General features: G+C 32.2%; 1 protein-coding gene across 4 annotated transcripts in view; it reads left to right on the plus strand.

The window, feature by feature from the left end:
- The first annotated feature begins 4037 nt into the window (after positions 1 to 4037).
- Positions 4038 to 16379, plus strand: part of LOC119067603 — a 33681-nt gene continuing 21339 nt past the window's right edge. Inside the window, exons 1-2 of one of the 4 annotated variants that reach the window (XM_037170697.1) lie at positions 4038 to 4191; positions 5642 to 5881. The gene's annotated coding sequence lies outside the window, so the exon portion shown is untranslated. Of the gene's footprint in view, positions 4501 to 5641; positions 5882 to 16379 lie in introns of all 4 variants that reach the window. The other 3 variants (XM_037170694.1, XM_037170695.1, XM_037170696.1) reach the window with 3 other exon arrangements.

Here is a 16379-nt window from a genome sequence, read left to right on the forward strand (position 1 = left end):
AACGATACTACACCGAAATCAAGTTAGAAATTTCGGTTATCTTCTCATTTATATATTTGGCTAAAGTTACATGTATAGCTTGGTATATATGCCTACGATAAAGCATGAGAAACATATAATTCATTTCGTTGCGGCAAGGCAGTACAGAGGCGGATGTTGCAGAGGATGTGGTTGATTTATATATTTCAAATGAGAAAATATAACGAAAAATTTAAAAATTTTCATGTTTTTCCAAACACTTTTAGCATATAGTATTCGGGAGCAGTCTGCTCATAGAGATTTTGTACATTGTACACTTACGACTCGACTCTTGTGAGTACGTATACCGTGATTGTAGCATGTATGGATGTAAGTGATATAGACAACAATATTCGATAAGCCCTAGAGTGGTAAAATATTGGAAAATGTAGTTTTGATAATGAAGTAAAAGTGGTTTAACAATTCGCTTGTTCCCTTCATTGGAAAAACAAGAAAAAAACATTATGAGGGTTGAATTTATTTGGATAAAAAATCGTACTATCATAAATGTATCAAATTCTAAAAGATCGATGTTTCATCGTTTTCCACCGAAATCGCTTATTTGGGAGCTATGAGATTTTTAACTACGAGCTATGTCAGCCATAACTCGAAAAATATGGCAGATAGAAAGATCGTTTAAAAGACAAAGTTATAAAGTTTCAAATTCTAGTTCGCACGTGTTTTATGGTTTTCCTCAAAAATTGCATATTTTAGAGCTATGAGCGTTTTAAGTGCAAGCTATGTCAACTATTACTCGGAAAATATGACAGATGGACAGTTCGTTTAAAAGACAAAGTTATAGAGTTTGACATTCTAATCGACACTTGTTACAAGGGTTTAAAGTACGGTTCAAAGGGAAAGTTAAAGAGTTTTGGATTTTAGTCGACACGTGTTTCTGGGTTTTTCAAAAAACTGGCTGTTTTTATTGCGTCATACTAAATTCTCAAAAAAAATCTTCTTACAAAAGAACTTGTGACGCAAGTCCTTTTATTCACCTCCAAAGAACTGATATCAGTGGGAGTGACGTCTTTAGCTTCGACTCGAAAAAAGAAAAGCAAAAACTTTACAGAAAAAATTCTAGAAAAAAAAATTAACAAATAAATTTTGCGTCACAAGTGGCAAATGTTGAGGGAAAGTACTGTTAAGAAAATTGTTAAAATAGTAAAAAATACGTCCTGAAAAAAAAGAAAAAAACCGAATCATCTGCCACTTTGTGACGGAAAATTTTTTTGTTAATTTTTTTTCTAGAATTTTTTCGGTAAAATTTTTTCTTTTCTTTTTAATAGTGGAAGCTGTACGCGTCAACCCCACTGATATCAGTTCTTTTGTAAGTGGATAAAAGGACTTGCGCCACAACTCCACTGTGAGTGACTTTGGACGATTCTTCTATTATTCAATAAATTTGCTTGTTTTAGTTAGAGGAGAATATCTTTTACTATAACTTTAGTCTAACAGATTTATATATCTACAGTGGGTTTTTTTTAGTTCTGAACAGGAGCCACAGGGAGTCATTTTCATCGACCTAAGACGTGCGTTCGGTACTGTGGACCGTTCACAACGGTTGCCACTCAAACTAAGACGCATTGGCCTTTCTACCAAAGCTACCGACCTTATGATACCTATGCAATCGTAATACAGCCACAAGGACTTTTGCAGCAGCTTTCGAATTATCGAAGTTGGCGTTGCTCAAGGGTGGGAGATGGGCCCACTGCATTTCATAATCTACATTGCCGATATTGTTGGAATTGTAATTCGTACTAGTCATATGGACTTTTGATTTAGGCTTGTTCTGTTGTCTTTATGTAAGTTGAACTTGTCATCGAATAAATTACTCTTGTCTATCACTTTGAACTGTAAAGAAGTTTTTAATTTACACTGCGAAATATATATGAACAACAGGTTATGGCAGCCCAGTTGGCATTAAATAAAAGTCGAAAATCAAATATAAGAATCAAGTGAATCGTCTAAATTGATTTTCGTGAATGGATGTTTTGAGATTGCTGGGAAATATTCAGATTGAATTGTGACAACATCGCTGGTCGTCAAAATGTTAGGTGAAGAATCGAGCACGAATCGATCAGTACCGAAGCTGATGGGAAGACACAATTATGATACGTGGAAAGTGTACGCAAAATCGTTTCTAGCCATCAAAGGTTTTTGGAAGAAAACGCGAGTGCAATCAACAAAGAAACGGATCTGAAAGCATATGAGAGTATCTTGTCGTACATCATTGATACCGCAACAGCAAAGGACGCATGGGATAATCTTCAAAAAGGATTCGAAGACAGCGGATTGTGTCGGAAAGTCGAACTACTGAAGGAATTGGTTCAACTATCTTTAGAAGAATGTGACTCATTGGAGGATTATATAAATCGATTGACGATGACGTCACTCAAAGTAACAAAAACCGGATTGAAACTGGACGATAAATTGCTGGCATCACTAAGGTTGGCGAACCTACCGATCGAATGTAAACCGCTACTGCGAAATTGACGTTGGATTCTGTGAAGACATTGCTTCTACAAGACCCGAAACTAGCTACGAAGAAAAGTCGCGGTGGTGCATTGATGGTAAGATCGTCGAAAAATGGAGCGTTTAGGTTTCGTTGTCATACATGTGGTGAAAGGGGTCACATGGCGAAAGACTGTACGAAGAACCACGAAGAACGCGAAACAGAAGAATGGAATTGTTCTACAAGAAGAGAAGTAGAACAGAGAACGCCGAATTATTCTACAAGAAGAGAAGTAGAACAGAGAACGCCGAATTATTCTACAAGAAGAGAAGTAGACTCTAAAGTATCGAAAGGATTTTTAATTATTGAAGACAGTGAAGTAGTTGTTTTACGTAATTTGCCTTGAAATTTTTAACTGAAGCGAATTGATCAGTTTAAGGGAGTTTCCCATTATTGTTTTGATATGACCGTACGCATTATGGAGGTGTGTTGGAATTGTAATTCGTACTAGTCATATGGACGTTTGATTTAGGCTTGTTCTGTTGTCTTTATGTAAGTTGAACTTGTCATCGAATAAATTAACTCTTGTCTATAACTTTGAACTGTAAAGAATTTTTATTTTTACACTGCGAAATATGTATGAACAACAACGTGTATAAAGACTTTCAAGACTAAGCTTAAGATTGAAGTTATGAGAAACTGTGGTTCCGAATTTGGAGTGATATCACCCTATTTTCACCTCAAATAATGACTCTAATCCCGATGCATGATTGATTGTGTTTGATTTAATTTTATTTAATTTTTGTTTTTTCTTAATTTGTCTTGATTGACTACCTTGTATGTACCGAAGGTTCTTATTTTAATTTGATTGACTACTTTGTATCAAAGGATTTTGTTTTTTCGTTTTGGACGAGTATTTTTGATACCCTTTTTGATTTATGTTTGTTTCTTCTTATTTTCTTCTTATTTTTTTAATTTTAGTTTACTCAAGTCGTTTACCTGTTTAACCTAATAATGTACCAAGCACGAATTGTATCACCACACGCCATAGGTTAAGGGATGATAATAAATTTAATTATTTAAAAAACAAAAACATATTTAAGATTTTTTAGGGTCGAAGTTCCCAGTCAATAAAGTGTTTCTAGGTTATGATATTTTGGTACAAAATCTCTTAATTTACTCAGAGTATCGATGTCTTTTAAAGCATTTAAAAAACTCTGATAAATCTAAAATTGTGTTTTCTAAAGGTGAACAGACTGTAATTATAGCTATTTATTATTCAATATTTGGTTTGTGTCCAGGCTGAACGCTTGGAGCCTCTTAAATAATTTAATTTATTCAAAATCACATTTTGTCAAATGCTAAAAATTCTTATCATTAATTTACCCGAAATATTTCAATCAATTTAAGTATCAACATCATCTCTTAAATGTGATTCTCACCAATCTCTTCACAAACGAAGTAATTGAAAGAAGACACTTCACGTGATTTCCCCTTAATGTTCCTCCTACCAATTCACGTACTCAGATCATACTCTCTGCTAATACAAAAAATAAAAACTCTTTCAGTTGGTAGATTGTACACTAACTTAACACACGAAGACCAGTCTTCATGTTCGTACCACGGTGAACAAATTCACGTCGTGTTTGAAAAAAAAAAGTTTTATTGAGTATAATAAGAAATTCGTTATAATCGTATAGCATACGTTCAGTTTATTGGTTGTACGCTGACTATAAACAATTAAAAATTATTGATTTGAAATTGTAAGCAACGGAGATATTTATCAACGGAATCGATAACCACTGATCTAGTCCTAGTGATTTAGAAAATATATCTGTCTATACCACACTGTTCATGTAATTAAATAATTTGCTTGAAACGCGATATTTTTCAGTATAAGTAACAGCAACAAAAAAGTGCAATAAACGACAACTTTTTTTCCGGTGTGTGTAATACATGTTTTCGCTGATAAATTTTATATAAAAAAAATTGTTTTTAGTTGTTTGAATGCATTTATACAATTAAATAAGGTTAACAAGACTGCGATGAGACGCGTTTTCTTTTCATTTCTTTTTTTATTTTGTCGTTGTGCTATGCGACAATTTCTGTTCAGCAAAATGTCACACGATGCAATTGTATAAGGATTAACAAGTATTAGTTAATGGTTAAGGTGTACGCTACGAACTGGAATCGATTAATTAAAAGCCTTTGGCGATACATTTTTTTTAAATTGTTTTGATAACATTAGAAGAGTAAACATTTCATCAGTTCCTAGATTTAGCTCCTAAAAGCGATTCTCTAAGAGACTTAGAAACGACAATCATATCGCAACGAAATTATTAAATTTTTAATGGGAAATTATATTCGACCAATATTTTTTGATCGACGACCATTGGAATTTTTCCTTTTACAAATATTTTAATTCTCGCTACCGTTATTATCATCAAATTGGTACCAATTAGATGGAAATATTGGTAAATGGAATTATTTTTAACGCTCAACCCAAAACTAATAACGTTCGATTATTACCATCCAATTTTTAATTTCATCTGTGTAATTTCGTTTGTGTTCTATTCAGAATCTATTAATTCAAATTACTTTTATCTTACATTTCGCTATAATAGAAGCTTAAACATGCAACCCCTAACCCCCATTATACGTTCTGCTAGAAGCTAAAATTATTAAATTACCAATTGTTTATAATTTTTCGATTTCGAAAATGTTCCAATTGCTATGTCTTTTCCATCATAATTTGTACTCTGCTTGACTGGTAATGTCCACTCTAAACGAAAAATTTAATGAGTAGCTGTAATTAACGACGCACTGCAGTGATTTAAGATAGCATTTCAAGTTACATTCTCAACGACCTTCTAACCCATATCTGAACTAGACGACAGCGGAGAAATAATCCATTTTCCATACAATTTTACAGGCAATACCGAGAAACAAAAAGCAACAACAGAAATTTCTCTTTTTGCACTTCAGCATGTTAATATTCCATGAAATTCTTTTGATTATTTTTTCTTTCTTCTTTTTTTATATTTCTCTTTATTGGCAGTTTCTTTCACATTTGTATTATCGTTAACGATATACAAAAATGAAAAGAAAAATGATCATCGATTGAAGCATTCAATTTATAAAAGAACTTGAAAAGTAAACGCAAATTTACAGAATTCACCAATTTTAACACTTTTGATTCGGGAAACAAAACCGAATAAATTTTTGGACTGTGTGTACAATATAACAAGAAACGATTCGTTTAATGGACCATTGTTTTTCGGATTAAAACAAAAAATGTGAATTTCGAAACTATAAATCAAAGTTACAACTGTAAACAGTCAATTTGGATAAAGATAAAAAGAGAGCTGAGGATATATTATCACATTGTTCAAACAGCCGTAAATATTTCTGGTAAGTTGCACATTAATTCTTCCCCTAATCTTTAGATATAAAGGTCGTTACTACTTTTTTCCGGTTAAAAATTTTGGTTGTTCGTTACAATATAAAAACGTTGCATTTTGTTGCGTTATATATAAGTGAATTTTATGCGTCCGACGAAAATTTTCATTTTATTATTCAAATGTTCAAATGCTTCAGTTATTTCTTTTTGAATCTTCCCCTTTTTGTATACGTAGCGATGTGTGTCGTGTCGACGAATTCAGTTTCTTTTAACTTTTGTTTTATATAATAACATTCTTATTAGCATAAAACGAAAACACTTAACTTTTACTAAACAGATGCTTGGTTAAGTTTTTTTTTGTTTCGGTCGAAAACGGTGTGTTTTTATATCAGATAATAAAATCGCATGGTAGACACCTTTCGTAATGTAAAACACTTGGCTCTTGGCTTCTTATAATTTTACCTACTTATTTATATCAAAATCTATTACTTCTTCCATAAAATTAAATTAATTTATCTAATTTACTAACCATGCAACTGTATTATTTATTACCTCTTAAATATGTACGGCCTGTAAGAACATAAAACGAACAAGAATCTTTATGGCATTACCATCAAAGCACTTAAAAACAAAACTTCCAAAACTTTAAAGAAAATCTTTGTGCCATAGCAATTGCAATATATAAGGAATGTTGAAAGAAAACTTAATTTCTATTCGATATCCTTAAACTTTTGTATCTTCTTCAGTGAAAATATGTTTCAGACACTACCAGCATAAATCGACTGCATCAAATCTATTACTTCTTTTGATCTAAACACTTACTATAGATAGATACAAAATCTCTTACATCATTTGGATTCACTTACATTTTGCTACATAAGATAGCATGGGCTTGTCGCTTATTTTTATTGTAGCTGTCGATAGCAGATGAGGTTAACAAAATGATTAAAATTATTAGTTTCACAATATGCAGCTTTCACAAAATTTTGAATAGTTATTTTTTTACCGAGGAGAAAAAAAGCGAAATTCAAATCGCTCTAGTTTGAATTTTTTATTTTTCCCCAAGGTGAACCGAATGTCGAATCGACATTGTCGATTATAAAAATTTTGAAAACAAAAAAAAGTGACAAATTTCCACACCGAATTTTTATCAAATAAGGTAAATCACGCCACACATATGAAATCATTTTCCCGTATTTTTCACATTTTCTCAAGTTTTCCCTAATTTTCCACAATTTTCTAAAAAAAAAATGGGGAAAAATTTGAGAAAATATAGAAAAATGATTTCCAAAAACATTCTCGGGTTTTTGTTCTGTATTTTATTAATTACTGTGAGGTAGGTCTGTAAATTTGAAATGACACAAGTGTAACACACAAAAGATTCAATCGTAAATTAGAATTAATCCATTTTATGCAGAAAAAGGAGTAGCTAGTGATTTTAGGGATTCATTTTTTTTCGAAACATTGCAAAATAGTATGGAAACAACTAAGATTTCTAGGAAGTAGAACGAGTTGAAGTTACTTGATATACTAATATGGGACCGATGTGTCTTACACAATGTGTTTGTATGAATATATTACGAAATCCGTAATAAACTATGTAATAGGCGCTGTGAGTACATAGTACATCTTCGGCTTTCGATCGCTTCTTTCTATCTATCAAACTTTCCTTTCCACCTATTCCTTTTATGTAAACTGTTTTAAGTCGAAACGTTTTTAATCCGAAAATCTAATTATAATTTCTGACCGAAATTTTCGGAGCCCAAACGTTTGATAGTCACTCGCATTAAAATTGATGGATACACGTTCATAGGTAAATTACGTTTTGGATTTAAAAGACCCCAAGTAGACATTTTATAAGATCTTAATTTATATTGTATTTGAGCTTAAGCCCATACGAGCTTGTCAGTCTAATTTATCATAAATTTAGATCTATCAATTTCAGAATCGTGTCTTAAACTTCGAAATCCGTCTTTCACGTTTAACTTAAATTTCAAAATGAAAAAATAAAATAAAATCCGTACATGAAATGTGTGATTTATTTGATATCATTGAAATGTAAATTGAAAAAAAAAACGGTTGATCATGTCGCATATAATGGTTAAATATCCCAAAACTGTTAATCGACTTGCTTGTACAACTATTCGTTCTCCATAGACGAATAATAATAGTAATAATAACCTAAAAATGGATAAAGCACAGTTAACCATACATGAATGAAGATGTACCCAATTGTCTAAAAAACGAAAAATTGGTCGTTTACCATCATACAGCCGTCCTAAATGATTGTGACGATCAACGTACAGCGTATACATTCTATTCATATTTCTGTTGATAGAAAGACACACAGAATACCTCTGACTTAAAAGTAATAAAGTGACGGTAAAATATTGGTAAATAATGGCTGAAAGAAGATAATAATGTTTCATCGAAAAACGTTAGACAAACAGAAGAGTATAGAAGAGAAGCAAATCGATTTAACACATTCGATTATCAAATGTATATTTATTTATTTTTGACAAAATAATCTTCGTCATACTGAACTCGTCACCCACAGAAGGTAGAATAAATTAGTATAATTTCTCTAAATTGAATGAACAATGTGTTAGATAGATGCTGCTTCGATAATAAAATTAAAATCGTTGACTTTGGTTACATATTCGAGCGTTTGTAAACATTTTGGTTTTTAATTTATCAAAAACGTTGTTAGCCGTAAATCGTTTTAAACAACTATCACAATGGATAGCTTTTATCTTGGATGAAAACACCTAGATTAACAAGTGGAATTATAATTTTGTAAAACATGAATAAACATATTCTGCAAGTGAAAAAAAAACAACAAATGGAATGTGTCTCAAACAACTATATGAAGTAAGGACCATTTTCATTGAAACGTTTACAACCAAAAAATTGTCGTGTAGAGTTTGGTTAAAAATAAAGACCCGAAATTCATTGAAAAATTATATCACACACACCACTAACACGAAAACGTCAACTTTGCTTCGGTAGATTATGTGTAGATCTTATTGGTTCTAACTCGTGGCCAGAATGAATGTTTTACGTAAACAGTGTATACTATACACGATGGTTTCAAATCTCTTGCGCAAACTACTTATTTAGTCATTTGCTAGCTAGGTTTGAAGGTCATAAATCCATGACCCCTTGCATTAAATTAACCCAAAAAGTGCGGTACGGTTTCGAACACATGTGGTAATAGGTAATCTCTGCATAGTAGTGTATTCACGAAATTATTTGGTTTTTAAGGCCTGGGGGTAGGTTCGATGCAGAATGGTCCCCTGATCACGAAAAAAAAATGAAAAAATTTGGCTCGACGATGAAAAATTTCAAACAGTTTCAAGAAATTTTCGAATATAGACTCGACGTAAAGTTTCACTGGGTTGTTCGCCAGGAATACTGAGAACATTTTTGAACCGTTTTTGAATACTGTGAAAAAGTAAAAAAATATGATTTTTCTCGTACCATTTTTTACACACTAGAAGGTCAACGAATCTGCAACCCGGTGACACTTTACGTCGAGTCTATATTTGTTTGAAAGCTCTTTAAGCCCTTTAAAATTAGCTACGACACGACTATATTCCTTTCCAGTCACAGATTTCAGAAAGCTTTAAATCACGGCCGAGTAAAATAAACCAGGCAGGAGTGGTTTATTTTCGAAACGTCAAATAAGGGACCTAATACACCGGATGAAAATTAACTCAAATGAACACTAACATAAATTGAAAAATTTTATTCGTAAAAAATATTGGGCTACGAGATTACTTAGGTCCTTAGTCAAATCAGCGCTCCTGTCTATTAACTTTACTATGTCGTGTTTAAATCCTAAAAAATTCTCAAAAAGTCATGGTCGGGAGCACTTTTTGTAATTTTTCATCAGTTAGTCAATTTTTTTTTTTTATTTTAAAGTATGCTAAATTGACGCCACGGTCTTTACGAGTAATTATCATATACACTTAACAAATTTTTTTCCACGCAGTCGCCAGAACTGATCTCACTGTGGCTTTGGGACCAAAAAGTGCGCATGGGAGCTTCGAACTTCAATTTTTTTTTTATATTTTCGTGATCATATGACCATTCTGCATCGAACCTACCCGGAGGCTTTAAAAAACAAAATACTTTCGTCAAAACGCTACACCCTACTGCATAGCCTCTTACTCAAATTAGTAAAATTTCTAGATTTTTGGGTGACCATTAAACCGAATCTACTTCGAGCATCGAAAAAATTTCACAGAACTAAGAGGCTTTGTTGGTGGTCATTAAATGACATTCAAATTTAGCTTATGAAATGAACTTCAATCAATTCTTACATTATTAGGAACATATCTTCTTTTTTACATACGTCATGCTAATTGCTTTCTTCCAATTGAAATTTAAAATCAACTCGACTGAGCAATAACAATACAAATATATGTGTTCTGTTCAGCGCATAATGTTATACTTTTACTGAAAGTAGAAGCAATTGTCGAATTAAACAACAATTATGCAAAGTCATCAAAATGTAATATTTACAGAAAAAAAATTCCCAAAACTCAACACAAATTGAAAGCATAAAAAATCAATTCAAAAATGTAAACACAAAATCATTTCTTTGGTCGGAAATCAAAACAATTGATTATGGTGTGCCTGAATAGAAAGAAAAATGATTTTTCCATTCTTGTGTATGAATCTCTCTTTCAAGTCTGTAACGTAGTTGTGCAGCTGTATTTATAACAATACATCGAAACCGATAAAATTGTTCGTATACTCTGCATTTAATGATCTACATTCACGGTTACAACGAAACAAATCGAATCTGGAGATCAAATCAACTATCTTATAGACAATGCATAATTTATAGAAAGGCGCGAAAAATCAAGATTAATAAAATAATGTTTAGGTGCTCGATAATAAGATAGATAATAGTAAGTGCATAATGTACAAAATGAAAGAGTTGGCTCAAAGAAAATATTGGATTTTATACATTGGTTTGGGTTTTTATTACGAAAATGCTACGAGTATATTTGTTTCATTCATGTGGAACATCACGGTTACACTTACAATTTAAATGTTAAATACTGTGGTGTGTTTGCTTTAACAAAACAGCTTTATGCAATCGCAAAAATGGTCCATAATTATACCAACAATGAAAAGTAAAACCATTTGGCAGCAACAATAAACCGAAAGTATAACATTATGGACAAGTTTTAATGCAAAGAAAACCGCGCACATAACAATCTGGTAATTTAGAGTGGAAAATCGTTCTACAAAAAAGCATATAGATCTTGTCGTAGAATGAAACTTCCTTGGAAAAGAGAAATCGTGAAAATCAATGACGAGATTTATGTCCTACTCAAACTGGCCCACTCAGGGCTCAGGGTACAATGACATACAGGGCCTATTTTAAGGGAAATTATTTTTTTCAATTCCTTAAAAATCCCGAAAATTGCTTACAATTTGCGAATTTTATTCGGCTTACCGAAGATCAAAGACAACTGAAAATTCACAGGTTTTTCAATATTTAGCCATAGAATGTTTAAGAGCGACTAAAAATTAAGAAATTTAATTCCCTTAAAAAAACCCTTCCATATGCCAAGCCATTGTAATATCCAAGGTAAATATAGTAAGGAGGTAATACCATTCAGACGCGCGCGGCACATAAGTTCGATGCTAGTGACATCTTTCTTTAAAATGGATGACTATGATTTACTTGTACATACTTCACAAAAATATTTTCACTATCTCACAACAGATGGCCCGACTTTCTATTCCATTTTTTGCTTTCAACAAGGGGAGGAGATGCCACTGCACATCTGAGTCGGTTATATATGTCATTACCTCCTCACTATATTTACCTTGGTAATATCCTAGAAGCGATTTTGACGCGTAATTGGAGACAGTACATCCTAGCGGATGAGAAATCTATCAAAAAATGATAATAATTTCCACCTAGCGTGAACCAGTTCTCACTAACTAGATAACTAAAATAAAATAATTAAACTTCCTGTAATCAATCACACCCTGTCTAATTTCTTGTGGCTATAAATATCCTTCAGAGGGATTCTTTTGACTGACCGAAATCGGCGCTATTTATTCCGGGACTTTTTTATACATGCCTAGTTAGGCCTTCGTGCCTAAGCCCTAAAGCCAGTCTCAGATATTTTTGATCTTCCATACCTGGCTGGTTGTCATCGGCAAAATGTCGAAAAATGGGGTTTTGTAGTCCGGATTTCATTTCCTTAAGGTGGCGAGGACACGGGCGTGTATGGATTCATTGGAAAGCTGAGGTCGAGTACTCCTGGGGCACATATTACCTTCATAAAATTTGATGATAAACGGCAAAAAATATGACTTTCGGAAAATTTCTGAAAATCTATGCAACCTCGGTGAACTTTGATGAGTAATGTGACCTCACTAATGCAATTATTACTTATTGTGAATGTGGAGGATCTCTGCTTATTTAGTAGTTTGGCGGAGTGAAACACAGAGTTTTCATCTGTTACATCTGTTACATAGTAACCTACCAAACTACTAAATATGGGTATCGGTGTAAAGCTGAGGTCCTCAACATTCACAATAAGTAATAATTTAACCAAATAATTGCATTAGTGAGTCACAGCTGTCATCAAAGTTCACCGAGGTGTTTTAGATTCTGAGAAATTTTCTGGAGGTCATATTTTCGGCCGTTTATCATAAAATTTTTTGAAGGTAATATTTGCCCCGGTAGTACTCGACATCAGCTTTCCAACGAACCCATACACGCCCGTGTCCTCGCCACCTTACGGAAATGAAATCCGGACTACGAAACCCCATTTTTCGTTGGCCATTGACAACCAGCCAGGTATGGAAGATCAAAAATATCTGAGACTGGTTTGGGGGCCTTTCGAAATTCAAAAGAATCCCTCTCAGTGATTTTATTGTCCATGGCATAAAATTGAGATGAACACCTGTCGTCAAAAAAATCTGATGAGTTTCGTGGTGCAAATAAATGCGATTTAGTCCGCAGCTAATAGTTTCATGTTCTCACCCATTCACAACACATTTGCATTTCACATTCGTTTGATCTTTTCTGTAGATTGACAAATTTTCAACTCACAAAATGAATCTGGAGTAATCTAATTCCAAACAAAGGTATACAAAGAATGTCGCATTTGGAAATGTTTGCATAATCGGACAATATGGTTTAATGGATAGAAACACTTTAATAACAATAAGCGCCATATATAGAGGTATATATACCTGTCGTACTATATGGTGGCTACTATAAAATGTGGATATCCATTATTTAACCATTGAGGAAAAATAATTTTCGCATCTACTTAATGCGGTTCCCATACAGAAAAAAAAACTTATGAAAGCTGTCTGTCTAAGCTGTAAAATCATGAAATTAAGAAATTCCTTCCATTTTGCATTGTTAATTTAACAGAAAAAATATATTTTAAATTGTTTGGTCATTTTATAATCATTTGAAAAAACACAATAAAATAAAGCGAAAAAAAAAATGTCTAGTGATTTACCGTTACAAGCGTGTTATACTTAAAGTTCTCTGGTCTTTAGATTATTTTTTTTTCTGTTCGCTTTGTGATGTTAATCAACGTAAATACCGACCAATCTTATGCAATCAACCGTTGATTGTTTTTACACATTTCACATAAAAACGAAAAAATAAGTAAAAAAAATCGTTGAATGCAGCAAAATTATTAAAGTTCATAATAAAAATGTGACCCAGATTAAATCTTTGTATCACCTAAACCCAGGCTTGGTCTTTGTTCTTGTTGCTTGTGCATTAACGAGATTAATTTAAGATGCAAAGGTCAAACAATTTATGTTCTGAAAATATTATTTGCTGTTACATAGTTGCTGGATTACAAATGCTGGATGTGCATTAAGTGTGGAAACTGAGGACGGCTTGAGGTTGAGTAAATATTTCGTTTTACTATGCAGTTAATGTTAAATGCAAGTTTGACAAATTTTATGAGTTCTAGTTGGGTGAATATAGTGGATTTGTTGCATAAAATATTCTTCGAGCAGAGTCGAGCATCTGATTCTCGATTGCTTGGTCGCAGATAATTAGATATTTTCCAATACTTGTTTTTAGGATAACAGGAACTTAGCTAAATAAATTAGGAATGGCTAACGGATCGCGTAGCGTCTCTTCTATTGATTAAAGCATTGCCTGTTGGTTGATTACAAATCTATCACTTGTTCAAATATATGTGCATTTTGCTAAAGAAGTCATCTGAGCTCGTTGTACTTTTTAAATATGATATGTTAACTGATAAGCCAGTTACGAGTAGTGAAAGAGAAAATCGAGGCATAAAACTACGGGTTCTACCTGGCTCGTCAAACCTTCTTTTTGTCATGGTGCACCGTCGGACAAAATATTTATTTATTTATTTATAAAATATCCTTGAGTGATTGGAAATTTACAACTAGCCGCCTAATGATGACAGGTCGATCATGTAATTAAGAATTATTTTCTGGCCCCCCAAATCCTTGGTGCAAACATTGTGGTATTAACTTGTTTTGCATTTCAACCGAAACCGATTATTCTTCAAAATATCATCTTCTCACTGGTCTCGTAAAAATTCACGAGAATGTGATCACCACCTCAAGTAAAAGTTTTTGATGATCCAGAAATAATTGTTTTGTGGTCGATTCACAAAATAAAATTGCACGAATCCTCATCCAAGCAGAATTTTATATCTTTTTTTTATAAAGTTCCAATTATTACACGAATGCATGTTATTGTTTTAGAGCTTTCAATAAAGACTTGAACGAGAATTTTTTAAATTGGGAGTACGAAATGCCCCTTTAATTGTTTTATTTCGCAGTTCACTTAAAATGACTGCGAATTTTCAAGTTCAAATTGAATTGATGACGAAGTTTGAATCAGCAACAATGAGATTTTCTGCATTTATTTATAGCATTTAAATGGTTAAAATTCAAAAAATGTCAAAAGAGAATGTAATTTCTGTAATAAAATTCGAAAAACATGAACGTGCTAAAGTGTAGTTGCTTTTGAAGTTGTTTCTTTATAAATGCTGCTACTTTATTAACGTTACTTTTAATGTGCCACTGCGTGAAACCATTTTATTTGTAAATTGGTTTTAAGTACTTTTGAACAAGCATTAGCAAATAAATGGACTAAAAAGACAAATTACAATTGTATTGGCTACCTTGAATTTAAAATTGGAAGTGAAAAAAAAAAATGGAATTTTAATTAATGAATGCATATTATGTACAACGCATAAGTATTAACACCGAATTTAGGCTAATTTTTCTCACTATAGCTATTACGGTGCCTTTGTCTGCTCAACCTTTTTTTATTGTTCGTTAAACTCGATACATTTATCAATTTATAGATTCGAAAAACAAAATACAAAAAAATGTTTGCCCATTTTCGTGTTCGCTCAGTAAGATATACTTATATTGCATATTATGCCGAGACATAGATGCATTTGTAATGGGACTTGGTATTATATATGACGGTAAGATAAATATTTGAACAAACAAAGGCATCAGTCAAACACGCATAATAATATCCAACAAATCAAAAATAAAAATTAGTTTTAGTTTGAGGCCAAATAAACATTTCACTGGAAATGCCATCATTTTCTTCGATATATTTTATGTAAAAAAAGAAACGAAAAACAAACGACTAACAACTTAATAACATTTTAAAACCATAAAACAACATTGATTAATAGCAGTAAATTAAAAGGAACTCTTTCATTCCAGTTGTTTGTTTATTTTTCGTAATAATCTGCAGTTCAGCCAAATGAATTTTATGAAATTTCCTCTGGTTTACATTTTTTGTGTATATGATTGTAGTATATATTGTTCAAATGTGTTATACATACTATAAAACCATACACAAAACAGAACTGAACGTATTTTATTTATACATGTTGTTTTACACTGTCAATCCATATAAGCACACAATTCCAATGGTAAACATACAACTACTTTCACCATCTTAAAATGGCTCAATGATGAACCAAGATAATAATAATAATAAGAAGAAGAAGAAACAAAATATATTTTTTATATAAAACAACGGAGCGCGCTTAAAATTGAATATATGTATTAAAAATGCATTTTGCGGCACGATTTTACAACAATAGATTTCAGTGTATAATAATCATTGAAAATGATTTTCTTATCATTCATTTTTCATTGTAAATAATGTAAAAATAGAAGAAAAAACTTTTTTTTCCTGCTAACCATCCTCACATTCGTTTTTTTTTGGAATTCACAATTAAATCTTATTTTAATAGAATTTATAATCTCTATAGCGTAGACATTAATTCAGAAAACGTAGATATATTCAATAAATCTAATTAATTATGCAGGCATTGGCATCAAGAAAGTTTAAAAATAATCTCTGACACAGAGAGGCTGAAAGCATAAGATTTTTTCATTTTTCTGCTTCGAAAGAAAACTGGTTTTCCACTTCACGACATATAATTCATTAAATTCAATGCAGAAGCTTTTAACAATATTCAAAAAAAA

This window comes from Bradysia coprophila, assembly GCF_014529535.1.
Source record: "Bradysia coprophila strain Holo2 chromosome X unlocalized genomic scaffold, BU_Bcop_v1 contig_12, whole genome shotgun sequence".
Taxonomy (NCBI): domain Eukaryota; kingdom Metazoa; phylum Arthropoda; class Insecta; order Diptera; family Sciaridae; genus Bradysia; species Bradysia coprophila.